Here is a 27,818-nt window from a genome sequence, read left to right as displayed (position 1 = left end):
CACGTTTTTTGGTCACTTTATACAATGTACAGTAGATAGCTGCTAATTGGAGCAGGCTCGGGGAATAGGGTTGACTATACCTTCGGAGCCAAGTCAGTGGGAGATTTGTGATGCACCCCACTTTGATGCTACCTCTTTGAATTGCATTCCTTTAGGTATATAGCACAAACTTTGGTTGGTTTCCATGTTTTTACGGTATGTTCACAAGTTCGAAAACCAATTATAATCAAAAGAAGTAATTTCCATGGCCCCGTTCACATCCATAACAATAGCTGGAGCTGTCAGACGCATCACTCTAATGACTCCCCATCTCACTCCTTCCATCCTCTATACTATCTAAGTATCCCAATTCCCATTGGCCTTGGACCAAACAAGAAGTGTCCTCGAGGATTCCTTTTCTTTCACTCTTAAGAAGATTTGTGTACGAGTGTAATTGCAGATTCTCCCAGTGTGTGATTGTGTCAGATCTGGCTTGTGCTATTGAGGAGGGAGCTAATTAAAACTTTAGGAGTACTCCTGTTAAAGCAACCCACAGAGTCTTGCCGTATCTTGTTGTTCCGTCAGGTCTATATGGCCTGCTGATGTTGCGCGCAAGACGAGGACAAGGGGTCGGGAACGAACAGCTGTCATTCCGCTCAACTCTTAGTTATGCTTAAAACTCCATGCAGGGTTCTTGGAAAATCCCACTGTCCGTGTTAGACAATTGCCGTCTGCATAGAAAATGTCACACAGCTCGCTAGCTTCAACGAAAGGCCTCGCACCTCATGTTTTTGGCAGGCGTCTCAACGAAAACAGCAGGGCTGTCAGCTCTCAGTTTGTTCCTCAAAGGACAGTCACACTTACATGCATTCATGTCAAATTGTTTCATTTAATTTCAGCATTGGAATGTCAGCAGCTTTCAGGTCCCCTTTACGCACCATTAAGGATTTTGTGTCATTTATCCTTTGAGAAGCATGTTTTTAGCTTTTTTTCGTTCCATGCTGTCATTTTACACTCTAATAGGCCTCACAGTTAGTGCCCTTGCCTCCTATGATAGTCCCTCTTGATTTTATGTGTGGACTGATGACTTGTAAGCCCAACTATGGAATTAGATTCATTTTCTAAACATGATTCTTCTATCTTCTACATGGCTTAGAAAATCAAATTTGAGTTAAAATCAATGTCTTATGTTGATACTTTGTCTCATTGAAGCACTTGCTACAGTGGCATAGTGAGATATATATAAGCCATGTATTCTCCCCTGGGAAAGCTGCCTGCAGATGGGTGTCTTTCCTTTTTGGAAGAGATTTTCTAGCTTGGCTTACATCCCAAGTTATGTCTCAGGCATTGATGTATAGGGAACCAACTTCCAAAAGGTGTCGCTAAAAGCATAGTTTTCTCTTTATCAAACTCGGAATACCATTTTGCACGTCTTACATTGAGTGGCTGAGCTGAGTTCAGATTTGGGTCCAATAACAGGTCCTCAATCTTGAATTTTTTCCCAGTTGGATTAGTATCTTTGGGGACCACAAAGACAAGACTTATAACCTGGAGCCCAGATCGTGGAGGGGCCACATTTAGGGGTTTACGACAAATATTCTACCTCTTTTGCAGTCAATCAGTATCCCCATAGATATGAGATGTTCAAGAATTAATAAGAGTGTATGAGGTCTTAAAAATTCTGGTTTGCCATGCAAGGCCCATATGCTAGCACTGAAAGCTACATCTGGTATTAGGTAGAACACACACTACTTTTTTTTTGGAATGGTATAGAGTATATTTTATGGGCCAATGTGTTCCCATCTGGACTCACTTCGATCCTTGCCTAGCTCTGTCCACTTTGGAAAAAGTGTGGAGTGGAATCCAGCAAGTGGTACACCCTTGGCGCAGAAAAGGTCCATGCATCAAAAATGTGCCACTTCTATGCCCATCAATGACAGATTATTGGTGTAGACCAGGGGTCCTCAAACTGCGGCTCACGGGCCACATGCAGCCCGCCAAGCACTTCTGTCTGGCCCCGCTGACAACACCGGCAGGCGTGCATTTATAATGAAGCTTCTGGGGAGCTCGGGCCAGGCCATGGACCACACTTCACTTTACCTATTGGAGAGCACCGCTCCTGATGTCTGTGCGACCTGCTCTGCCTCCGGCCCACTGTTTAAAAAGTTTGAGGACCCCTGGTGTAGACTGTAGAGAGAATAGTAATTTCCCCTGACTGGATCATCCCAGTCATCCAATGTCAAAAACTCAGTTGTGGGCTTACCTGCATTGTGATTGGACGATGACGCAGTATCATAGACAGGGACACTTTCTAAACAAGGAGAATGTATGGGGCTATTCACATGTCACATGCAGTTATTCACAGCTCACTCATCGATTTAAGTTTATGAGAAATCTTTGCAATTTGCAATGGAAAGCAGACTTCTTCATAGCTGTTTCATGGCCCATCTCCATCGTGCTCGTGTGAATATACCCTTAGCTTATGTGTATAGGTCACTGACTGGATACAACTCTGCTGCTTTACTGGATACAACTGGATACAACTCTGCTGCTTTACTGGATACAACTGGATACAACGCTGTTGCTTTACTTTTTGTTGGGACAATTCTGGAAAAGGAAGACTGAGCTGCTATATTCACAATCTGTATACAGAGCTACTAGGGATGGTGACCTTGTTTGTAACCAACAAAAATATTGGGTTTAGCCAAACCTCAAATTTTAGAATTTTTAATTAGTAACATACACTAGGTCTCTTCAGTCAGTATTTTAATAAGTAGAGCGCCATGGAAGGTAATTCAACCTAACAGTGTTCACCGTTCCTGGGCTTTGTCATAGTGTTGTATCTCCAATTTCTTCTTTGGGACACGCCTACGTCATAATTGGATAAAAGGGTGATGACAGCGGCTTGGCCCATGTGACCACTGAGGCCCAATCAGAGGCCACTAATGTCATAAAGAAAATACAGAGCTCACCTCTTTGTGGTCTCTGCTTATTATACTCTGGGTTTATATCATATAATAATATATTCTGTAATATTATCGCTGTCAAGCCAATTTTACAAATATTTGCAAGACAAATCTTGCAAGGTTTACCCAACACTACGAGCTACTAAGAGACCTCGCCTTATTAAATAATCTTAGAGTTTCCAAAGTCTATAAAAGTTGCTTCTTCCAATGTTGTGGCATGTACAGCTTCTGTAATACACTGTAGTTATCGATAAAAATGACGTAAGTTTTAGAGACAATTTTGTGCTGCAAATTTGTGTAGAGAATTATCCATATTTAAGGTGATATTTGTACTAATTACCCATCATCCCCGCCATTGTTTCCGTAGGTTTATATTTGTGTATGTGTTTGTTTTCCAGAAGCCATTTGTCAGTGAGAGCACCTGACTCCAGCATTGATCCGCCAGCATATGCTTGCAGTAATTCTTTCCCTCTAGATTTTACTTGGCAACGTCTTGTGTCTTACTGCTAATTACTGGGAATTTAAGTCATTTATACTCAACCAATTTTATCTTTCTGTTCAGCAATTTCTGGTTTAAGGTAATGTGACAAGGCTCTTTGCTGGCTCTGGCGTTCCCATCGCTGATAAGTTTCCCTATAATGGCATTTATTTTGTGCAACCCAAAATTTGCTTAGTTCGTCTGTTTAAATAAAAATCTATGATAATTACCCTGCGCAAACTTTTGTGATCCTTACATTTCCAAGGCGTCTAATCTAAATCTATGCATGCTTTAATAAGACAAACTGAAATATGCTTATGTCAAAGTGTATAAATCCTGGAAATTATTTAGGACTGAATAATGTAATGTATCAAGGTTACGGAAATGCCAATAAAGTCGTTTTAATACTCCTCTCTACAAATAACAATATAGCTTACTATAATAATGTCCTTATATTCAAGAAAAATCACTAATCTAATACTGACCATAAATACAAGAATATATCTACTATAATACTGCTCCTATGTACAAGAATATAACTACTATAATACTGCTCCTATGTACAAGAATATAACTACTATAATACTGCTCCTATGTACAAGAATATAACTACTATAATACTACTCCTATGTACAAGAATATAACTACTATAATACTGCCCACTATGTACACGAATATAACTACTATAATACTGCTCCTATGTACAAGAATATACAGTAACTACTATAATACTGCTCCTATGTACAAGAATATAACTACTATAATACTGCCCCTATGTACAAGAATATAACTACTATAATACTGCTCCTATGTACAAGAATATAACTACTATAATACTACCTCCTATGTACAAGAATATAACTACTATAATACTGCTCCTATGTACAAGAATATAACTACTTTAATACTGTTCCTATGTACAAGAATATAACTACTATAATACTACTCCTATGTACAAGAATATAACTACTATAATACTGCTCCTATGTACAAGAATATATCTACTATAATACTGCCCCTATGTACAAGAATATAACTACTATAATACTGCTCCTATGTACAAGAATATAACTACTATAATACTACTCCTATGTACAAGAATATATCTACTATAATACTGCCCCTATGTACAAGAATATAACTACTATAATACTGCTCCTATGTACAAGAATATAACTACTATAATACTGCTCCTATGTACAAGAATATAACTACTATAATACTGCTCCTATGTACAAGAATATAACTACTATAATACTACCTCTTATGTACAAGAATATAACTACTATAATACTGCTCCTATGTACAAGAATATAACTACTATAATACTGCCCCTATGTACAAGAATATAACTACATAATACTGCTCCTACGTACAAGAATATAACTACTATAATACTGCTCCTATGTACAAGAATATAACTACTTTAATACTGTTCCTATGTACAAGAATATAACTACTATAATATTGCCCCTATGTACAAGAATATAACTACTATAATACTACTCCTATGTACAAGAATATATCTACTATAATATTGCCCCTATGTACAAGAATATAACTACTATAATACTACCTCTTATGTACAAGAATATAACTACTATAATACTGCTCCTATGTACAAGAATATAACTACTATAATACTGCCCCTATGTACAAGAATATAACTACATAATACTGCTCCTATGTACAAGAATATAGCTACTATAATACTGCTCCTATTTACAGGAATATAACTACTATAATACTGCTCCTATATACAGGAATATAACTACTATAATACTACTCTTATGTACAAGAATATAACTACTATAATACTGCTTCTATGTACAAGAATATAACTACTATAATACTTCCCCTATGTACAAGAATATAACTACTATAATACTGCTCCTATGTACAAGAATATAACTACTATAATACTGCTCCCATGTACAAGAATATAACTACTATAATACTGCTCCTATGTACAAGAATATTAACTACTATAATACTGCCTCCTATGTACAAGAATATAACTATGATAATACTGCCCCTATATACAAGAATAAATCTACTATAATACTGCTCCTATGTACAAGAATAAATCTACTATAATACTGCTCCTATGTACAAGAATATAACTACTATAATACTGCTCCTATGTACAAGAATATAACTACTATAATACTGCTCCTATGTACAATAATATAACTACTATAATACTGCTCCTATGTACAAGAATATAACTACTATAATACTGCTCCTATGTAAAATAATATAACTACTATAATACTGCTCCTATGTACAAGTATATAACTACTATAATACTGTTCCTATGTAAAATAATATAACTACTATAATACTACCTCCTATGTACAAGAATATAACTACTATAATACGACCTTCTATGAACAAGTATATAAGTAGTATAATACTGCCTCCTACAGTATGTGTAATATTATTTATGTCTATAGATGTATTTATACATAAAACTCAAGTGTTGTAGGTGTGAACTGTGCCAGCAGCATTCCAGGATGTTTTTATTGCAGTGTGAATATGATTCAGATATGGAGAAGTTGCTTCGGATCTGTGAATGTCTCTAATATATAAGGATAGTTGCCGGTAGTGCTGACCCCACTATTGGCCTCCATGAGGGCACTCTGCATCCTCGTGCTTGGCTTCCTAGGGTCCGCTATACCCCTCTGTTACATTTTGCTTCCTGCAGATATGACATGCAGTGCAGGCGCTGAAGAGGCAGCAGGTGGTGTTTGTTATGAGCGAGTCATCTGTTCTTCACTTAGATAACAAAACGCAGAACAAATGGCCGAGTTTGTATTCTTTTTACGAGCGGAATGGAATTTCATATTTTGACAAGAACAATGGGCAGAATAGAATGGTTTATACTTCAATGACAATGGCGGTATTTAATGTTTACGACTAACAAAAGTAATGTGTGCAAAACTCCAGCACCGTAAAGGTAATTTATGGAGGGAGCGGGTATTTCATCCACACGTTTGAGGCGAGAGGCTCCGACATTTCTCTCCCCTCGTATGTATAAACAATCCGCGCGTTGCTCATAATTCTACGCTACAGCTTCAAGTCACAGGACATCGCTGCCTTCTGTCACCAATAATCGGAGAACTGCAAGTCAGGCTCAGCGACCAAAGACAACTGAATGTGACACAGTGTCTTACCAGGAAGTTCTAGATAAATCAAAAAACTTGCATAAATGAAAAGAAAAGGCGTAATATATGAGAAACACCTCTTTATGTTCTTCTAAGGCTGCTTTTCTGCTCTGCTAATATCACTTTCACTGTGATGATCTTTGCTCTATCTGTCTTAGAACAGACTAATCTGAGTTACATGACCTATAATCATATCTGTAGAAGTCTATGGAGAGGGGAATGGGGAGAAGTGAGATGAGAGCTCAGGAGATAAGGGAAGAAACAACAGGATTTTACTGATGTTGGAGCTAAATAGAAACTTTCTATCACAACCAAAGCTCTTTATTCACATCAAATTAAGTCAGTACTTCTCTGTAAAGGTCCTGCACGGTCCAGGGCTGTTTTTAAGTGACAGTGATAGAGCAGATTCTCCATTACTTACTGTTTATCCTGCAGAGGGAAAAAAACAGCAAACTACAGATAGATCCTGCCAAATACAAGCAATATAATGACTAGAAATCAAGTTACTGTATGTGTGTCTGTATATCAATTTATAAGCTTAGATACATCAATTCACTAGATGTATCACACGTGATGGTACAGATACGTGACCATATTGCAATTCATGATCTTTGATGCAAAGTCTCAGCTGAGGGTCATACATAATGGGCTCGGATTAACTGTTTGGTCAGACGTATCAAACATGATGAGATTAGAGACAATACATTATTAAATAACATCACACATTGTAGCGTATCCAACATGAGTGACTTAGATACTAACACACGATAAGCTTAGGTACACCAGCTCAGCAGACAATAAGACATATTATAGACTTCAATACAACAGTTTATCAATAGGTTCACATATAATAGACTTAAATATATAAATTATCAAATAGTATCATAGGCTGAGATACATCAGATCAGCTGTATCAAATGTGATAACATTAGATCTGGTAGCTGAGCAGACTGCATCACACATTATAGAGTTATATATGGAGGATGAGCAGACACATAATAGGGGTAGATGTCCTATGTCAGCAAATAGCATCACCCATCATAAGCTTAGGTATACTGCTCAGCAGACAGTATCACATATGATAAGATTAGATACATTGTCTCAGTAGATCATATTATAGCATCATCAGCAACATATCAACTCAGGAGAGAATTACACAGTATAATGTCTAATAGGCTTATATACACCAGATCAGTATCCCACCTTTTGCAGCATGTCTTGTCTGTAGGGTACTGTCCTGTTACAAGTGAAATAAACAAGAATATTCTGTCCACTCCTCAGCGCCCTACGTCTACAATCTTCTGGATTTCAGGGACTTCTCATTTACACTTTACACTGTAATGATAATTGGTAAAATGCTTCACAGCAGATGACAATTAAAAAGTGCGGCTCCAACTTCTCCATCCTCTAACCTTATTTGTGAGATAATTGCATTGCACCAAGGAGGGGAATGGCGGCTCCAACCTGCTAAATGCCACTTACTCCAAAAATAACTCGGAAAGGTAGTGAAAGCTGCGAACAGACACGGATTAATTAAGATGCCCTGATAAATGAAGAGAAATCTCCAATTACTGCCTTGTCCCCGGCTGCAGGGGCTAAACCTGCTTATGGCACTTATTGAGTCACAGAATGACCTAAAGCCTCCATGACATGGGTGAGGCAGAATTTGCTAATGATTATTGTATGATCGACGGCAATGGCCCCCAAACTGCGGCTCTTCAACTTCTAATGGTCTCGGATTTATAGTGTTTTGGAGCCCATGAGCCAGACTTTTGTAAATTTACCTTATGGTTTTGGAAGGGGTGGGCGACCTGTCCTGGGAAATCAATGCATCCTCCATTATGGGTTCATGTAGGGAGGATGCCCAGGATGGACAACTGGTTTTGAGGATAGGGATCTCCCAAGACTTCATCAAGAATAGTCCCACTTCTTTTACATCTAAGTTCAGGTACGATTGTAGAGGAAAACACATGGACCTGTTGGGTTTTATTGTCCTGTATGGGAGATGTCCTAAAGACATAACCACTTTCATATGAGGTGATCAACTGACTGTCCAGGTCAACATAAAAATCATCAGAGTAGAAGATCATTGGGGTCTGGCCGCTGATCTGATATCGATGACCAATCTAATTGGGAGTCATCAATATTGAAAGGGGTTTTCAAGTCATAGCGTATTACTAGGGATGAGTGATCGGGATCGGGAAAGATCGGATCCTGATCGGTGATCAAGCAAATTTTACGATCGCGATCAGGATAGACTGGAAAATGATCAAAAATTGGATTTTGAAATCTCAAGATCGGCTCATCCCTAAAAGTGACTTTTCCCATAGAGAGGCATTGACTAGGGTTGAGCGATCGGGATCCAGAGCGATCGGGATCCAGAAAGATCGGATCCCAGTTGGCAATTGAGTGAATTTCACAATCGCGATTGGCTGGAAAATAATCAGAAATCGGATTTTAAAATCGATCCTGAAATCTCAAGATCCGCCCACCCCAACATATTACCCCTTATCCAAAGCATTGGGGTAACTTGCTGATCGGGTGAGGTCTGACCAATGCGACCACTACCAGTCAGAAGAGCTTGGGGCGTTTTTTACCCCAGTTTTGATTGTAGTAGCTGGTTGGACATAGGACTGCTCGACTTATTTCAGGGGCCATTGAATGTATCAATGTATGGATAGGATTCACTAGTGCAGTGGTAGTATCTAAGCTCTACACTAATAGAAGGTGCCCTAGAAATATGTCCCAGATACAACGGACTCTATATACATGGCCCTATAACCAGACACCTTGGTTACTAACCTACGTCCAGTCTTGGTCTGCCCAAATCACATCCACCATAGTGGTCACTATTCTATAGAGATGAAGGGTGTGATGCTCTGCAGCCCCATCTTTGTAATGCATGCAGCTTCCTATCGTATTTTCGGCTCCATGCTCCTGGTGACAGTTCTGCTTTGTCAGTAACACATTATTGCATGTGCTACCTCTGTTACGTCGATCATCCCTCTGCTGAGCTCAGCGACTTTTACATAATTTTCAGTGTTCATTTTGCTTTCACACTTGAATTATAAGACATTGTTTGCTACGCGCGGGACTGCGGCCCACATGAGATCACTGTCAGCCATCAGAGGAAGCTCAATCAAAGTCTGAATCCCACAGATTACTGATGTCAATCACTCCTCCGATGTGTTATATACAGCAATCTCCTCTTCTGTGGTGTCAGATGGAGGAGACGGAAGTAGAAATGGAATGAAGTTACTGGATTGTATGTGAACCCCGTGTGCTTGATGGAAAATGGACCCGAACTGCGACGCCGCTCATGGATTTCATGGTGGTTAATATTACTGTTAATATTTCTAAATCTACAGGTCATTTTAATTCTGTATAACAGAAAATAACCTTGACCTAGAAAGGCAGAGTCTTTATTCACCAGTTGAAAAGTTATTATGATCTCTGTAATCGCCATGGTCGGTACAAATACTGGGTGACACCACTAATAGCAGCCATATCAGTTGTCACTATAGTGCCTGGAACAACAGAACTTGAACAATATATCTGCCATCTTGTGACTGTTACTCCTGCTCTTTACTGTTGTAAGAAGGAGAATTGTTCCTTATATTGAAATTCCAGTTATACAGTGCCTTGCCAAAGTATTCAGCCCCCTTGAAATTTTCAACCTTTTGCCACATTTCAGGCTTCAGACATAAAGTTATCAAATTTTAATTTTAGGGAGAAGAATTAACAACAAGTAGGACACAATTGTGGAGTGGAACCAAATTTATTGAATATTTTAAACTTTTATAACAAGAAAATGAAAAGTGGGACGTGCAAAATTATTCAGCCCCCTTGCGTTAATACTTTGTAGCGCCACCTTTTGCTGTGATTACAAGTCGCTTGGGGTATGTCTCTATCAGTTTTGCACATGAGACTGAACTTCTTGCCCATTCTTCCTTGCACAACAGCTGGAGCTCAGTGAGGTTGGATGGAGACGTTTGTGAACAGCAGTTTTCAGCTCTTTCCACAGATTCTCGATTGGATTCAGGGCTGGACTTGGCCATTCTAACACCTGGATATTTATATTTGTGAACCATTCCATTATAGATTGTGCTTTATGTTTTGGATCATTGTCTTGTTGGAAGATAAATCTCTGTCCCAGTCTCAGGTCTTTTGCAGACTGCACCAGGTTTCCTCCAGACTGGTCCTGTATTTGGCTTCATCCATCTTCCCATCAATTTAACCATCTTCCCTTTCCCTGATGAAGAAAAGCCAGCACAAACCATGATGCTGCCACCACCATGTTTGACAGTTGGGATCAGGGTGTGTTCAAGGTGATGAGCTGTGTTGCTTTTACACCAAACATATCATTTTGCATTGTGGACAAAAAGTTGGATTTTGGATTCATCTGAGCAGAGCACCTTCTTCCACATGTTTGGTGTCTCCCAAACTTTAAACAAGAATTTTTATGGATATCTTTGAGAAATGGCTTTCTTCTTGCCACTCTTCCATAAGGGCCAGATTTGTGCAGTGTACGACTGATTGTTGTCCTATGGACAGACTCTCCCACCTCAGCTGTAGATCTCTGCAGTTCATCCAGAGTGATTATGGGCCTCTTGGCTGCATCTCTGATCAGTCTTCTCCTTGTTTGAGATGAAAGATTAGAGGGACGGCTGGGTTTTGGTAGATTTGCAGTGGTCTGATACTCCTTCCATTTCAATATGATTCCTTGCACATTGCTCCTTGGGATGTTTAAAGCTTTTGTATCAAAATCCAGCTTTAAACTTCTCCACAACAGTATCTCGGACCTGCCTGGTGTGTTCCTTGGTCTTCATGATGGTCTCTGCGCTTTAAACAGAACCCTGAGCCTATCACAGAGCAGGTGCATTTATACGGAGACTTGGTTACACAGAAGTGGATTCTATTTATCAGCATCAGTCATTTAGGACAACATTGGATCATTCAGAGATCTGAACTGAACTGAGCCGAGTGAGTTTGCTGCACTGAAAGTAAAGGGGCCAAATAATTTTGCACGCCCCACTTTTCAGTTTTTTATTTGTTAAAAAAGTTTAAAATATTCAATACGTTTTGTTCCACTTCACAATTGTGCCCCACTTGTTGTTGATTCTTCCTCAAAAAATTAAAATTTGATATCTTTATGTTTGAAGCCTGAAATGTGGCAAAAGGTTGAAAAGTTCAAGGGGGCTGAATACTTTTGCAAGGCACTGTAAATTACTTATCCTGTACTGATCCTGAGTTATATCCTGTATTATACCTCAGAGCTGCGCTCACTATTCTGCTGGTACAGTCACTGTGTACATACATTACTTATCCTGTACTGATCCTGAGTTACATCCTGTATTATACCTCAGAGCTGCACTCACTATTCTGCTGGTGCAGCCACTGTGTACATTCATTACATTACTTATCCTGTACTGATCCTGAGTTACATCCTGTATTATACTCCAGAGCTGCACTCACTATTCTGCTGGTGCAGTCACTGTGTACATACATTACCTATCCTGTACTGATCCTGAGTTACATCCTGTATTATACTCCAGAGCTGCACTCACTATTCTGCTGGTACAGTCACTGTGTACGTACATTACATTACTTATCCTGTACTGATCCTGAGTTACATCCTGTATTATACTGCAGAGCTGCGCTCACTATTCTGCTGCTACAGACACTGTGTACATACATTACATTACTAATCCTGTACTGATCCTGAGTTACATCCTGTATTATACCCCAGAGCTGCACTCACTATTCTGCTGGTGCAGTCACTGTGTACATACATTACATTACTTATCCTGTACTGATCCTGAGTTACATCCTGTATTATACCCCAGAGCTGTACTCACTATTCTGCTGGTGCAGTCACTGTGTACATACATTACATTACTTATCCTGTACTGATCCTGAGTTACATCCTGTATTAAACCCCAGAGCTGCGCTCACTATTCTGCTGGTACAGTCACTGTGTACATACATTACATTATTTATCCTGTACTGATCCTGAGTTACATCCTGTATTATACTCCAGAGCTGCGCTCACTATTCTGCTGTTGCAGTCACTGTGTACATATCATTATTTATATTGTAAGCAAATTTCAGAGTTCCAAAACTTAGGGATTTCAACTGCAGAATTGTGAGTGCAGGATATTACAGGTGGTAAATCGGATTCTGTATTCGTACAGTCTCAACTTTTTTATGATGAATATATCTATAGAAAGTAGACATGGGCTTCACAGCTGCAGCATTCTGGAGACCCTGGACCCTGGAGAGCACCAGAGCAGGGCAGGGATTATTCAGGACCGTGGACAGATACTTCCATTAAGTGTTGTAGATCCAGTGTTATTACAGGGTGTATCTGGCACAATAGCTTCATCCAGCCTACACAGATATTTAGCTTTTCTATCATTGACTTTCTTAAATTCCATCCTGATTTTTTCTGAGTCTTCAGATTCACACACGTTTCAGGCCTCTGTAATAAACCTATCGCCCATCTTGCGTGTTCCAAGAAATCCTCGCTTCACAATCCTGTCAATTATTTCTGTGTTGCTGTTCCAGAAATCTATATGTAAATTTTTCTGCTACTTTCTTATGTTTCTCCTCCAGCCTTGGAAGTTAATGTAACACATTCTGTAAATGTATTGTATGGAGAGTGTATGCAATTTTAATGACACTTCCCAGAAGCCTCGCCGATTGTTCTCTATATCAGGTGAACATTGAAAAGGTGAAAAACATAAACTTCCTTCCAGGCTGAAGACAAAACTGTAAATTGTTCTGAGATTCAATTAATCTTACTGTATAGCAGTGAGGTGGGATAGAAAATTCTCATCATGCATAGATTTCCCACAAGTCCAAGTATCAAAGTGAATCCTAAGAAGGAGATGATAATATAAAAAACAGAGAGGTGGAAAAATTCTACTTCATTTCACCCATGTGTTTACCAGTGTTTGAGGTGACCTTGTAAAGGTGTAACCTTCTCTGCCAGTAGATATGGACGTCCTACGGTCCCTTGGTCTGCTATTCTGGATTCTTATGGCTTCTTGGGAGATGCCTTAGGTCCCAGGGGACCAATGAGACTGTGACTGGTCCTCAGAGGTCGCCTGTCATGTGACTCTCCCCTGGGCTTACAATTATTTTACCCAGAATATAATATTGATTTGTGTGGGCTGAAAACCAGAAGTTTCTGGTCCAGAACAAATGTGAAAAATTTGGAAAATTTGAAACAAATTTGGTTTGCCTAACCCACATTTGCACGTACACACAAACTTCACAGGTTTCTAAGTAATGAACAACTTTTGTAGATCCGGAGAGTAGACTAGGTTGTCATCTTGGACAACTTCCACTTAGTTATCTAGTTTGTTTTTGACTGTTCATGTTTGTCCTTTGGGAACACTGGCGTGAGAGCCCAAGGGTAATCCAGGACTATGGGTTTCTTTAGTGGGGTTGTCTGACACCGAAGGGTAACAAATACTAATGACCTATTGACAGGGTAGGTCAACAGTATGAAATGGGTTGGTGGGTCCAACACCTAAACCCAACATTGACTAGCTCAACTCTGATCCTATCAAAGCAAATGGGAACAAAGTTGCAGTTCCAGGTTCCACCTCATATGTCTCTTTTCACTGTATACATCTTCTGGTTCTGCACTCTGTAGCAGGTGTTGGAACCCCTTGAAGCTTTGGTGAGAGGGGGGCTATCAATGTTCAACTTTCTGGGTTATAGATTTGGGGAGATTTATCGGGGTCCTTCTTTTAAGGCTTTGTGATAGACTACATTTTTGTGCTCAAAATCGGCTATTGTCATGTTCCCTTGAGAACGTCTATGCTTTAATAAGTCCCTATGTTGTAACCAAGGAGTGGTGGTGGGTAGAGTACCCATGGTGGGTAGAGTACCCCAATAGGAGGAAGGGTAGAAAGTGCATGAGTAGAAGGACATGGGTTGTATTATCAATCACCTATTCTCCACCCTTCGGTCCAGGATCTGATTGTGCCCACTTGAGTACCAGGGGATCTCCTGGTGGGCCCGGGTCCTGGCACATAATATGGAGCCCAATTATCCATTTGGAGGTCACTTTGGATCAGAAAAGTTTATGTTGACTTTTATCTGCAACAGTTTATCAGATTCAAGCTAAAACTATTGATTTGATTCTGCTTATTCCTCCGATGACCTCCTGTTATACCATCCTTGGCCACTAGGATATATATTTACCAGTGTATGTTGTATCTTGTAGAGGAAGATGATGGGTACTATAGTAGGTAATGGGTAATTGTACCGACCTCACACCGTCGTGTTCTGGAGTACATTCACATTATATAGCTGCTTAGCACACATCTAAATACATGAACATCTTCCTGCAAACATCCCGAATCTCCAAATTAGTTTTCTGCCTCTTCTTGGCTGTTCGGCAGATGCTTGGAGCACGTGCCGGTGTTACATGATAATTTATTTGTTGCTGGAAACAGCAAATACAGATCATTCAAAGCGAAGGCAAAGAGTGACAGAAATAAATCCAAAACCAGCAACATAAACAAGCCGGCTCTGCCTTGTGAGGATGACGGTGTTATAAATACCTGTCTGTGTAACAAGGCTCTGCGCTGCGCGGTATTGATGTGCCGAACAGACGTCTGCAACCCCGCTGCTTTGTTTTAAGCAATTCTATCACATTTTGCTCATTTGCATGTGAGCTGGTTTGAGCATCCTTTCTAATTTTACTAATCGTCAGCCTGTTCTTCCTGGCTCTCAACACTTCCTTTACTCTTCTTACCTGACATTCTGAGCAAATATTTTCCATTGCACGGTTAGAATTTGCTTTGCAGTGTATTTGTCATTGTATGTCTGTCGTATAAATCCTCAGTATAAGTAGATGAAACATTGTAATTTATCTTATTAGAAATATTATGCTGTTCATCAACTTCCAGACGCCTGCGGTTCCTCCTTTCACGATCGGCAGGTTTTCTGCAAATGTTTGCAAACCTGCTCAGCCACTAGTTGCAACCAAGTTCCTGTGACTTGGTGGACACTGGGGTGAGAGCCCAAGTGGAAAACACATGTAAGTATAGGTCTGTTACAGCATAGGCAAGGGGCAGTATAGATCCTTGAGTCTCTTCTGGTTCGAAGGGCTGGATGAGGAGATTTAAAGGGAGATTTGTGACCGATTGTATCCTTGTGCACTTTTTTGACACATGGGCGATAGATAGATAGATAGATAGATAGATAGATATGAGATAGATAGATAGATAGATAGATAGATAGATATGAGATAGATAGATAGATAGATAGATAGATAGATAGATATGGGATAGATAGATATGGGATAGATAGATAGATAGATAGATAGATAGATAGATAGATAGATAGATAGATAGATAGATATGAGATAGATAAATAGATAGAACAATCTCAAGCTTCTAATTGGAAAATTCTGAAGATAATATGCGAAGAACCTAGAGAGTCTAATGTCAAACTGGAGCCTACTAAACTCATAACAGAGAGGTCAAAATGGTCAATCGTTTAGAGTCTACAACCCTCCAATTCCTTAAGGAACTTCTAACCAGTTGTAAGTTGGTTAGATTGAGACACCATTGCAAGTAAGGAACAATGGGTGATTAAGGGAGTAGGAGGGGAGAGTATAAAGTAAAAAAAAGTCAAAGTAAAGTGGATAGGTGGGGTATGCAGCTGCAGGGTTTCTCACTCTAAGAATCTTCTATGAGAGGGGGAGGAGGAACCAAAGAAAAAGTAACAAAGTAGCAGAGGGGAAGGATAAAGGTTACTAATAACTTTTCTGGCTACTCCAATTCTAATGCTCATCTACAGCTGCTGTAGATACTGGGGACAATGTATTGTGTGCTGGTCTTAACCCCTTTGTATGTTGGCACAACATACCCGGAATTAAGAGGCCCCTCCCTCTTCATAATTCAGACACATTATGGGAGAACCTGTATGTTGGAATTAAAGTCTGTGACAAAAATTGTGATTTTTCATGCTTTATATGCCAGAAAGCAGCGCACACAGCATGATAAATTGGGTCCCCATAGTTGTGAATTGTGGTTGGTATAGGTAGAGTAAGGCAAGTGTCCTTTGGACCCCTATATCCAAAAGGAGTTGCCTTTCAGGTTTTGTACAGAAGTTTAGAATTACTGTAGTAGTCACTGTTATGCATGTTATTTTTGAGCAAAGTTGTTTCTATAACCCTGCCTGTGTGTCAGTGACTACTGCAGTTCTGGAATTCTACTCATAAGGATCAGACTAACCAGTGCTAATGGTGATCAGGAAAAGAGGTTCTTATAGACCTTTGCAAAAATTTGCAACTCTAATAAGGTTTGCCTGTCCCTAGTTAGCATTGCTAACCTAGATTGGATACAACTGTAGCAAAATGTGGGCTCTTATAGTTTCAGCCTATGGCCGGTCCCAGTCACTGACAGTCTGCAGATTAATAATACAAATAGATAATCCTAATGTCAGCTTTGGATAATAGGAAATCACATCGTACATTCTCCAAAACAGAATTTAGGCTCCTGCTATCGAAAAGTGTCCAAAATCCGGTCTTTAATTGTGAATATTTGTTGGATTTTTGATTTCTGTTCTTGCTTTCCCGTCTGCCGGGGAACAGAAGTCTATTTTGTGTACAAGCTGTTGGATTTGCAGACGGCAGGAAAGATTAATGTTCTGGGCTGCGGCTCATACATTAAGTGACCCAACTGTCTGATTGAACGGTGTAAAGCAACCCCACAGCCCTTTCTTCCCTCTCTATCACGCACTGTAGTCATTTGTTATCCCCTCGCACAGGATACGGCGCCCTCTGGCACCCGCTCGCAGATTACTTACAGGGATCTATTTTTTCAGCTTTGACAGGTTTTGTCATCATGTTAACTTTTTGATGAAGTTCTATTTAGTGTTGACGGATTTAACGCACATCCACAATCTCACATTAACATATTCCAGTTATCTGATATTCAGTCTGTATCTTCTGCTGCTTGATATTTGCTGTAATATCTGTCCCCACTAGGGTTGAGCCGATCTTGAGATTTCAGGATCGATTTCAAAATCCGATTATTTTCCAGCCGATCCCAATCGCGATCGTGAAATTTGCTGATTGGGATCCGATCTTTCCCGATCGCTCAACCCTAGTCCCCACCCAATACTGGATCCACCATTGACTTGTACAAGGGTCGGTAACCTACATCACTATAACTTCCAGCATGTATATTTGCTGTGTTGTTCAATGGAAGTGAATGGAGCAAGTTGGGAGTTGTAGTTTCACAGCAGTTGGACGTTGCTGACCTCTGGACTAGTAGGACCTCATTGCATCTCCAGGAGATAATTGGCACAATGTACCTGGTACATATATCTTCTTTATTACTTTTTGGTGGATCGACCTGAGCCTTGGCTTTATGTCAATTCCTCTGGTGGCCTCCAGTTTTGTACTGTATGTCCAGCTCCTACAAGTTCTCAGGCCCTAATGCAAAATCTGTCACAGGGTCTCCACCTACCATGTACCATTTATAACACTGGTGCCTTCTTACGTGGCAGCACTAACAATAGGGATCGCAATTTTTGCAGCTGTGGCCAAGCCTAGAAGCCAAGTGGGCCCACAAGTCACCCTGACCACATCAGGGCTGCTTTTTTCCCTTGGTTTCTTTTGATGGCCAGCAGTCACTGTATTGTAAATGTATTATCCCTTCCTTCTGGTGCACTGAAGTGAAAAGATTTATGATACATAGCCTGCCAGTATCAGAAAGGAGAAAATGAACCCTTTAATGACAAAATATCAGTTGATCTGTAGAGTTTAGTCAAGGAAGGATTCTCTGTGTTAAGTTGTGGCATAAACGGAGGGGAGGGGGGTTAAGATTACTATGTGGGGGACACTGACTGGATGGGAATGATGGGACGCTTGTGTGCACAGACTTGTGAACAAATCACCATGGTGGTCTGGGCCACATAGAGAATGAAAGGGAAATATACAACTAGGATGTGGCTGATCATTGTGGGAAGTAATAAAGGGGGGTCCTGCTTGAAAACTGAATATCTTGGTGCAGCTGATGAGGACGTGAGTTATGGCTTCAGGGTCAGAAAATTGACTCGCACACATTTTCTTAAAGAAAACTGGACTATGAGATCTACAGAGTGTGGGCAATGCTTTGGCACAACCTTATCAAGTGTACAATCGGAGCTCCAGATCCAACTGGAGGAGTGAAAAGACAGTTTCTGACGTTGAGAGAAGTCTGTCCATTGGGTTGTGATGGAAAAACTTTTGGCCATTAAGAAGCAATGAAAAATTATATCTAATAAGTCCTAAAGAGCCCGAAGAGCAATAGAGGTGACAATGTACAATAGAGCAATAGAGGTGACAATGTACAAGGTTTGGGGTTGGCAACAGGAGCCGGTCAGATTCTGCCAATTTGCGCGCCACTTCTGATTCCATTTCCCGACCCCGCTAATTCCTTGACTATTGTGAATACCTTGTGTGTACAGTAATGTTTTGCTTCTGAATGGATTGTTGCATTGCCCTCACTGTAAATGTCAATTTTATTGTATTTCCATTCATTTTAGCTACTATGGACATTGTCGATTATACATGGCAGCTCTTATTATTTGCACACGGACGGCCATCTTGAGAGTTCTGTGTTTTATTACAAAGGCTTTTTGACTTGCAATAAAATATCCACTTACTGGAGTCCGCACTTGACTGGTTTTATCATCTCAGTCATTGAGCGCTTCAGTTATTGACATTTAGAGTCTTATTGTAGTATAGTGTGGTGAAAACTCCTCTACCTGTCTGCTGTGTAATCCCATAGGGTGTGCTGGGATCCATCAAAAGCTAGAGGACTGGACACCATATAATGTTTCCCATAGACATAACCAGCTATCCAATATCTGTGTATCCCAATATGTATCTTCATTGAATCCTGTTGACCAATTAGAATCTACAGAATGGCTTATTTCTATTATATATACACAGTCCAGTCACATTAATGTGACCACCTGTTAAAATCCAGAATAACCACCTTTGGCAGAGCGGACCGCTGTGAGACGTGCAGGAAGAGAGGGGATGTTGTGATGATGGTCACTGGGATGTTGAGCCATGCCAACTCCAGTGCGGTGGCCAGCTGCGCTAGGTTACGCGGTTGAGCATTCATGGCATGAACAACCCGATCGAGGTGGTCCCACAGATTCTCGATTGGGTTCAAGCCAGGGGAATTTGCTGGCCAAGAGAATATGGTAAACTCATGCTGGTGCTCCTCGAACCACACACGTACACTGCGAGCTTTATGACACGTCACATTGTCCTGCTGGTAGACGCCATCATCCTGAGGAAAAACAATTCACATGTAGGGGTGAACATGGTCCGCAAGGATAGATGCACACTTGTATTGATCCATCTTGCCTTCCACAATGATGAGTGCACCCAGATGGCTGATAACACGTGCCCTCTGCAATTGGTTATTTAACATTGACGTCAAAGGTACGCGGTGGTCACATTAATAGGACTGGACTGCGTGACCAAACGACTGGACTTATCTTCACCAAATTTGGCACACAGGTACTTCAGGTGTCCTGGAAGGTATTAGACTGGGTCTCAGATTTCTAGGATGTACTATTCCTGAGATACAGTATTCCCCATAAACGACCTGCATTAGCCAATGCAAGCCTGCAAGTCTTTCACTCATATTTCAACTGCCATACACATGTTACTTATCAGCCAATAGAAGCTCGCAGGTGCTTAGTCTCCACATACACACAGCTTTTCTCCAGGTTTCCATAACAACCCAGCCCTTTTTCTTCACTGCTGTAGGTCAGCTTTAAAAAGGGGCAGGGCGCTTTGGATGACACTGTTACACAAGGTCACATACACACAGCTTTACTTCAGGTATCCATAACAACTGATCACAGTTTTTCACTGATATTAAAACTGAGATACACATGATCACATGACGCTTATGGATCATAGGAAATTCACAGGTTCTCCAGTCCTCACATACACACAGATTTACGCCAGGTTTCCACAGCAACCAACTTATTCTTAGGGGCCACTACACAGACAAAAAAATTAAATATACCTGTGCGAAGCCAGGTCCATCTGCTGGTGTATCAATATTTATTGTGGCCCTTGGTTTAGAACTACAAGGGTCTATGTGGTTGGCATCAATGAAAACCCAGCAGGTCCATCCATTGAGGCATCTAGATTCAGAAATCTCTAATCTAGTGACACATTCCCCATAAATGTGACATAATACAGAGATAATGTCCTGTCTACATGAGATGACCGCTAGAAAGAAAACAGACGGCGCATCATAACTGAAATAGATGGGGAGAATATTGTCTGGATTTAGGAATTCATGCCTTCCATATGTGTTACTGTGCCTCGTCCACCCTGCCTGCCCAGCACATTACTGGAAGGCCAGGATAAATCACCGCAATGAGAGTCACTTAGCACTTGGCAGTACCGCACATGGCTACGACGTGGAAGGGCAAAGCAGGAAAACAGCAGAAAACCTATACAATATAGTAAGAATTATACAATACTGCAATAACTCCAGCACTGATCTGTCTCTCCTATCTATCTATCTATCTATCTATCTATCTATCTATCTATCTATCTATCTCCTATCTATCTATTATCTATCTAATTAGAATGTCAAAGTAAGTGAAAAAAGGTTATTGACCTGTACTAGCAGGGGCTACCACTCTCTCTAAGTTTACTGGTGCTGTCTATTGGAATATTTTTTTTTATCTATCTATCTATCTATCTATCTATCTATCTATCTATCTATCTGTCTGTCTATCTACTGTATCTATCTCATATCTCTATGAATCTATTAAATGATCTGTAATAGTTCTGTCTACATTATTTAAGATATATCCATCTAATTCATAAACCTTTTGTGTCATTACAATATTATATTACCGTGTTTCCCCAAAAGTATGACGCCCCCTGAAAGTAAGGCATGCGGGGGTTTCTGTTGAATTGCCTAATATAAGGCATCCCCCGAAAAAAAGGCATGCCCGGCAGTGGTGTGCGGGGTTTCGGGGGGCGGGGCTTAGCGGAGGTTTCATGGGTGGGGCTTAGCGGAGGTTTCGGGGGGCGGGGCTTAGCGAGCGCCACTTCACTGCTACAGCAGCCATGCTCTGTGCTCCGTGTGCACAGCAAAGCAGGCTGCTGCCTCTGCTGTTGTAGGATGAGCTCTCCCAGCTCATCCCAGAGGCAGAGGCAGCAGCTGCCATACAGAAGAGGCAGCAGCCGGCTTTCCTGTGCACACGGAGCATAGAGCACGGCTGCTGTGTCAGTGAAGTGAAGCTTGCAAAGCTCCGCTAAGCCCCACCCCCTGAAGCCTCGCTAAGCCCCACCCCCCGAAGCCTAGCTAAGCCCCGCTCACCTCTTCCAGGACGAACAGCAGCACCAGCGCTGCTAGGAAGAAGGGAAAGGTAAGTATGATAACTTCCTCCCTCCCCTACACTACCCTACCTACAACCGGCAGTCATGCTGACACTCCACTAAGGAAGTGCCGTCATGACTGCCGGTTGTAATATGGCACCCCCCGAAAATAAGACAGGTTCTATATTTAGAGTGACAATTTAATATAAGACACTGTCTTATTTTTGGGGAAACATGGTATGTTACTAATCTATGAGATAGATATTTGATTAAAAGATAGATTTGGGAGAGATAGATAAATATGAAATAGATACTTAATAGATATTTAATAGATATCAGACATATCAGATAGATACAGTAGATAGATGTAGATAATGGGCTATGTCGATGTTATAATTAATGCTGGCTCTTCTCTCTTTTTTCATTCTATGTTATAAAACAGAATAAATAATGAGCTGAAATTTCAAGTGGAAACATTTCAGATATTTTCTTACAGTAAAAGTTGAGCTAATACCCAGCGATTCATCTAATCCTGAGCGGAATTTTTATTTATTTATTTTTAATAATGATAAATTCCAGACCAGATGAGGAAAGTTAAGGGATAGGATTGCAATTACTAGTTCATTAATGATTATGTAATTAGGGTTCCTCTCTTAATTGCGCTGGTAGATTAATGGGTGACACAGGAATCCAGCAGGAAATCTATTCATCTTTATTCAGATTTGCTGACAGACGCTTCTTCTAACAATAGTCGCGGTATTAACGAAGCAGGTACCCTAGAAAAGCCAAAAACATTGGCGTGGAAAGCATCATTAGAGTCCATTCTCCAAAGACCTGTCACACTCATCAATTTAAATGGGGCAGCTCAGTCCACGTCGTAGTCAGATCTGTGCAGCGCGAGATATAGAACCTATAATTTTGTGCATGAATATTCAACAGCGGAAAATTTGATGAGTTGACATTTGTGGAAAGATGAATTCTGGAGAAGTGAAATGAAAGATATAGAGAGAAATTCCACAGGGAATTCGCTGCTCTGGAGAAGATTTCAGCTCTGGTCGTAAAAATTAACTTTTGGAGTATGAAAAATGTTCGTTAATTAGAAAAAAGTTTAGATAAAGAGATCCAACTACTTTGGAGGTCTCCTTTTAGACCATCCCATGCTGTAGATGGGGAGATAGAAAAATCAAGGATGATCAATGTTCTTCTAGACTTCCCCAGTTTCATTTCTCTCTACAAGATGTCATCTGAGGTCAAAAAGTTGTTTACCTTGAGGCGTTGTTCATTCTTGCCTGTATTTCTTGAGTAGAATGCATTTGTCAGTAACCAGGCTTTGTGTGCCTTTATTTAATGTGAATGCAAGAACACTTCCAATTGTATCTCCTTGATAGAAACACCAGCTCTTGGAGAAGTCATTAGGAGGTTCACTTACTTTGCTTGTACAGTCATGGCCAAAAGTTTTGAGAATGATACAAATATTAATTTTTACAAAGTCTACTGCTTCAATTTTTCTAATGGCAATTTGCATATACTCCAGAATGTTATAAAGAGTGATCAGCTTAACAGCAATTACTTGCAAAGTCAATATTTGCCTAGAAAATGAACTTTATCCCCCAAAACACATTTCAACATCATTGCAGCCCTGCCTTAAAAGGACCAGCTAACATTGTTTCAGTGATTGTTCCATTAACACAGGTGTGGATGTTGATGAGGACAGGGCTGGAGATCAATCTGTCATGATTAGGTAAGAATGACACCACTGAACACTTTAAAAGGAGGCTGGTGCTTGGCATCATTGTTTCTCTTCTGTTAACCATGGTTATCTCTAAAGAAACACGTACAGTCATCATTGCACTGCACAAAAATGGCCTAACAGGGAAGAGTATCGCAGCTAGAAAGGACCGTTTCTTAAAAGTGTTTCAGCTGCGGGATTGGGCTACCAGCAGTGCAGAGCTTGCTCAGGAATGGCAGCAGGCAGGTGTGAGTGCATCTGCACGCACTGTGAGGCGGAGACTCTTGCAGCAAGGCCTGGTCTCAAGGAGGGCAGCAAAGAAGCCACTTCTCTCCAGAAAAAAACATCAGGGACAGACTGATATTCTGCAAAAGGTACAGGGAGTGGACTGCTGAGGACTGGGGTAAAGTCATTTTCTCTGATGAATCCCCTTTTCGATTGTTTGGGACATCTGGAAAACAGCTTATTCGGAGAAGACGAGGTGAGCGCTACCACCAGTCTTGTCTCATGCCAACTGTAAAGCATCCTGAAACCATTCATGTGTGGGGTTGCTTCTCAGCCAAGGGAATCGGCTCTCTCACAGTCTTGCCTAAAAACACAGCCATGAATAAAGAATGGTACCAGAATGTCCTCCAAGATCAACTTCTCCCAACCGTCCAAGAGCAGTTTGGCCATCAACAATGCCTTTTCCAGCATGATGGAGCACCTTGCCATAAAGCAAAGGTGATAACTAAATGGCTCAGGGAACAAAACATAGAGATTTTGGGTCCATGGCCTGGAAACTCCCCAGATCTTAATCCCATTGAGAACTTGTGGTCAATCATCAAGAGACAGGTGGGCAAACAAAAACCTACAAATTCTGACAAAATGCAAGCATTGATTGTGCAAGAATGGACTGCTATCAGTCAGGATTTGGTCCAGAAGTTGATTGAGAGCATGCCAGGGAGAATTGCAGAGGTCCTGAAGAAGAAGGGGCAACACTGCAAATATTGACTTGCTGCATTAACTCATTAGAACTGTCAATATAAGCTTTTGTTACTCATAATATGATTGCAATTATATTTCTGTATGTGATAAAAACATCTGACAAACACACATAAAAACCAGAGGGCAGCAGATCATGTGAAAATAGAAGATTTGTGTCATTCTCAAAACTTTTGGCCATGACTGTATGTGCTCTAATAAAAGAGATGTTGGGACAATTGTGTGTTATTAGTTTAGTTACATTATCCTTGTAACGTAACATTACATAGCAATTATACCAAATTTGAAAGGGTTCGCTATCCTTTGTTTTTTCTATTAGATTTTATTTTTGATCTACCTCTGTGACATAGATGTTACATAAAACAATGGAGATCAACATTAGACAAAAAATTATAAAGCCTTGATTTTTTTTTTTCAAAAATGTACCATAATGTCATTTTCATTGCTCTACAGTTGAGGGAATTGTTGTTGCGACTCTACCACGCTACTAGAAAAGTGCTCTACAAAATAACTGAGCCACTTCACCAAAAAATCTTTTGTGCAGAGAACACAATGATCAAAATTAGACAACCGCAATGACTGAAGCTCAGAGAGGGTTTACAAGTAAATTTTCTGAAGGTTACAAAAGTCAACAGTTAGTGGGAATTGTTCAGGGAAGAGAAGAGGAGATACAGGGGAAGAGAAGGGGGTGCACAGGGGATGTGTATAGTGCAAGAGTAGGCAGTAGAGGGGAACTATGCAGGGGAAGAGAAGGGGGTGCACAGGGGATGTGTACAGTGCATGAGTAGGGGGTAGAGGGGAACTATGCAGGGGAAGAGGAGAGGGTAGAGGGGACCTGTGCAGGGGTAGAAGGGGGTAGAGAGGACCTGTGCAGAAGAGTAGGGGGTAGAGAGGACCTGTGCAGGGGTAGAGGGACCTGTGTAGGTGAAGAGTAGGGGATAGAGGGGACCTGTGCAGGGGAAGAAGATGGAGGGCACTTGTTAAGGGGAAGAGTAGGGGATAGAGGGGAACTATGTAGGGAAGAGGAGAGTGTAGAGGGGACCTGTGCAGGGGGGAGAAGGTAGAGGGCACCAGTGCAGCAGAATAAGAGGAGGGGTAAAGGGGACAGGAGAAGAGTAGAGGGCACCTGTGCAGGGGAAGAGTAGGGGGTAGAGGGCACCTGTGCAGGGGAAGAGTAGGGGGTAGAGGGCACCTGTGCAGGGGAAGAGTAGGGGGTAGAGGGCACCTGTGCAGGGGTAGAGTAGGGGGTAGAAGGGAACTGTGTAGGAGAAAGGTAGATGTTACCTGTGCATGGGGAAGAGGAGGGGTAGATGGGACTTGTACAGGTCTTTGCTTTCAATTACCTCAGCACATCTGCGCCCACTGGACATTACACAGGATATCGTTGGTTTCTCACACTACCCTGGTATAATTTTGGTCCAATTTTCTTCTAGTCTCTTTCACATTTCCTGACTGTAATGGGTTTCTTTGCCAGAAGTTTGTTGCCATGGATTTTTCACTTTTTGCCCAGTTTGACAACTAAGTTGATGTTTCCCATTGAATACAAAATTAAACTTGTTTTCATCACGAAAGAGAACTTTGGGCCACTTTTCTTCTGTCCACACAAAGGTTAGTCTAACCTTTTGGTTCTTTCTGGCAATGAGAGGTTTGGTCACTGCAGAGTAGGCCCTTTAGTCTTATACACTGTCTATACATTGGATGGCCAGGCAGATCCTTATCCTGTTCTGTGCTGATCTGGTGACCCAATTGCCCACTGAGATTTTGCACATTATCTTGTTCCCTTTCATTTGTCTTTTGTGGATGACCAGCCTTCTTGGGGGACTTAAGAGTCTGTAATGTAAAGATGGAATATTCTGAAATTCACCAGTTTGGAATGACCATCTTCTCTTGCTATGGATGATAGAATCAAACCTTGGACCTTCATCTGGACAACCCAAGGGTCACTTTAAGGATGGCTCACAGTCACCATCTTGCAATGTCATTGAAAACTGGAAAGTGAGGCTGTCATTTACATACGGTTTGTCCTCATAAATTGTTTCCTAATATTGATCTCCTGTGTATGCAATAGATAGACAGATGGATAGATATGAGATGGATAGACAGATGGATAGATATGAGAAGAATAGAGATTACATACATAGGAAACAGGCAGAGTGTTGGAGTCCCGGTATATCTCCCCCAGATTTCTGACTTAAATGTGGTCCATGGCAGTTCTTCAATAGGTCTCAGCCCCACGTGTGGGTCATAGGCTCATTACTGGACCATAAAAGGCTGCAGAGCCTGCACTTCAGGGCAGATCCTGGGAGCGAGAGGAAGTGACTGGGTCTACCCTGACACTGTAGGTCTGGTGAGACTGTATTGCGCTCTTTTTGTTGATTTGTGTGGCTGGTAGTAAGCCACCCGTGCAGTTAGTACTTATTGTTTAGTTAGTGCTCGGACGAGCAGGCTTATGTTTCACATTCTTTTGCCTGAAGTTAAGGCTGTATTTTACTTTGCTCATTTTGTGCCTGAAGTCAAGCTTTATTTATTTAGCTGTTTTTGCTACAGATTCTGAATCCCTGTCTCTGATAGCTTGGGTCCGCACCATTGCTGCTGCCGAGCTAACTTCCCCAGAATAGATATAGAGAGATGGAAAGATATGAGATGGCTAGAGATTACATACACAGATATAGAGAGATATTAGACAGCTACGAGATTGATCACATCTAACATATAGATCAATCATGAGATAGAGAGATAGGTATTAGATAGAATCTTTGAATAGACCATGTAATTCTTGCACTCTGTACTGAGGGATGCAGACCATTCCTTGTTAAAGTGTGAATATTAATCATCGCGTTGCTATGGTAATGATTTTATTTTAAATATAAGCTCCAAAATGATGATTTCCAGCCCAGCATCTCATCTTCACACTGTGTTTTTGTCAAATAATTACATTTAGGCTTGTGCACATTGATCTCACCTCAGCTGCGTCTACATCCATGTTATCACATGTGTTCATTAGGACCCAGCGGGGCAGCTTTGCAGCGGGGGGCCACACATCCCACACAGATCATTTAGCTTCTCTATAAATTGTCACATTAAAAAAAAATCTGTGGGAATATAAAATATAAAGCATATTGTGGAGCATTAG

The 27,818-nt window shown here is 40.8% G+C and overlaps 1 protein-coding gene across 1 annotated transcript in view; it reads left to right on the top strand.

Moving 5' to 3' along the window:
• LOC142184404 (protocadherin-11 X-linked-like) overlaps positions 1-27,818 on the top strand; it is a 905,556-nt gene that overhangs the window by 501,096 nt on the left and 376,642 nt on the right. The gene's annotated exons all lie outside the window — the stretch shown is intronic.

The sequence above is a fragment of the Leptodactylus fuscus genome, chromosome 11 (genome assembly GCF_031893055.1).
Source record: "Leptodactylus fuscus isolate aLepFus1 chromosome 11, aLepFus1.hap2, whole genome shotgun sequence".
Taxonomy (NCBI): domain Eukaryota; kingdom Metazoa; phylum Chordata; class Amphibia; order Anura; family Leptodactylidae; genus Leptodactylus; species Leptodactylus fuscus.
Note: the sequence above shows the minus strand (reverse complement) of the source record. Positions and strands in the feature narration are given on the sequence as shown.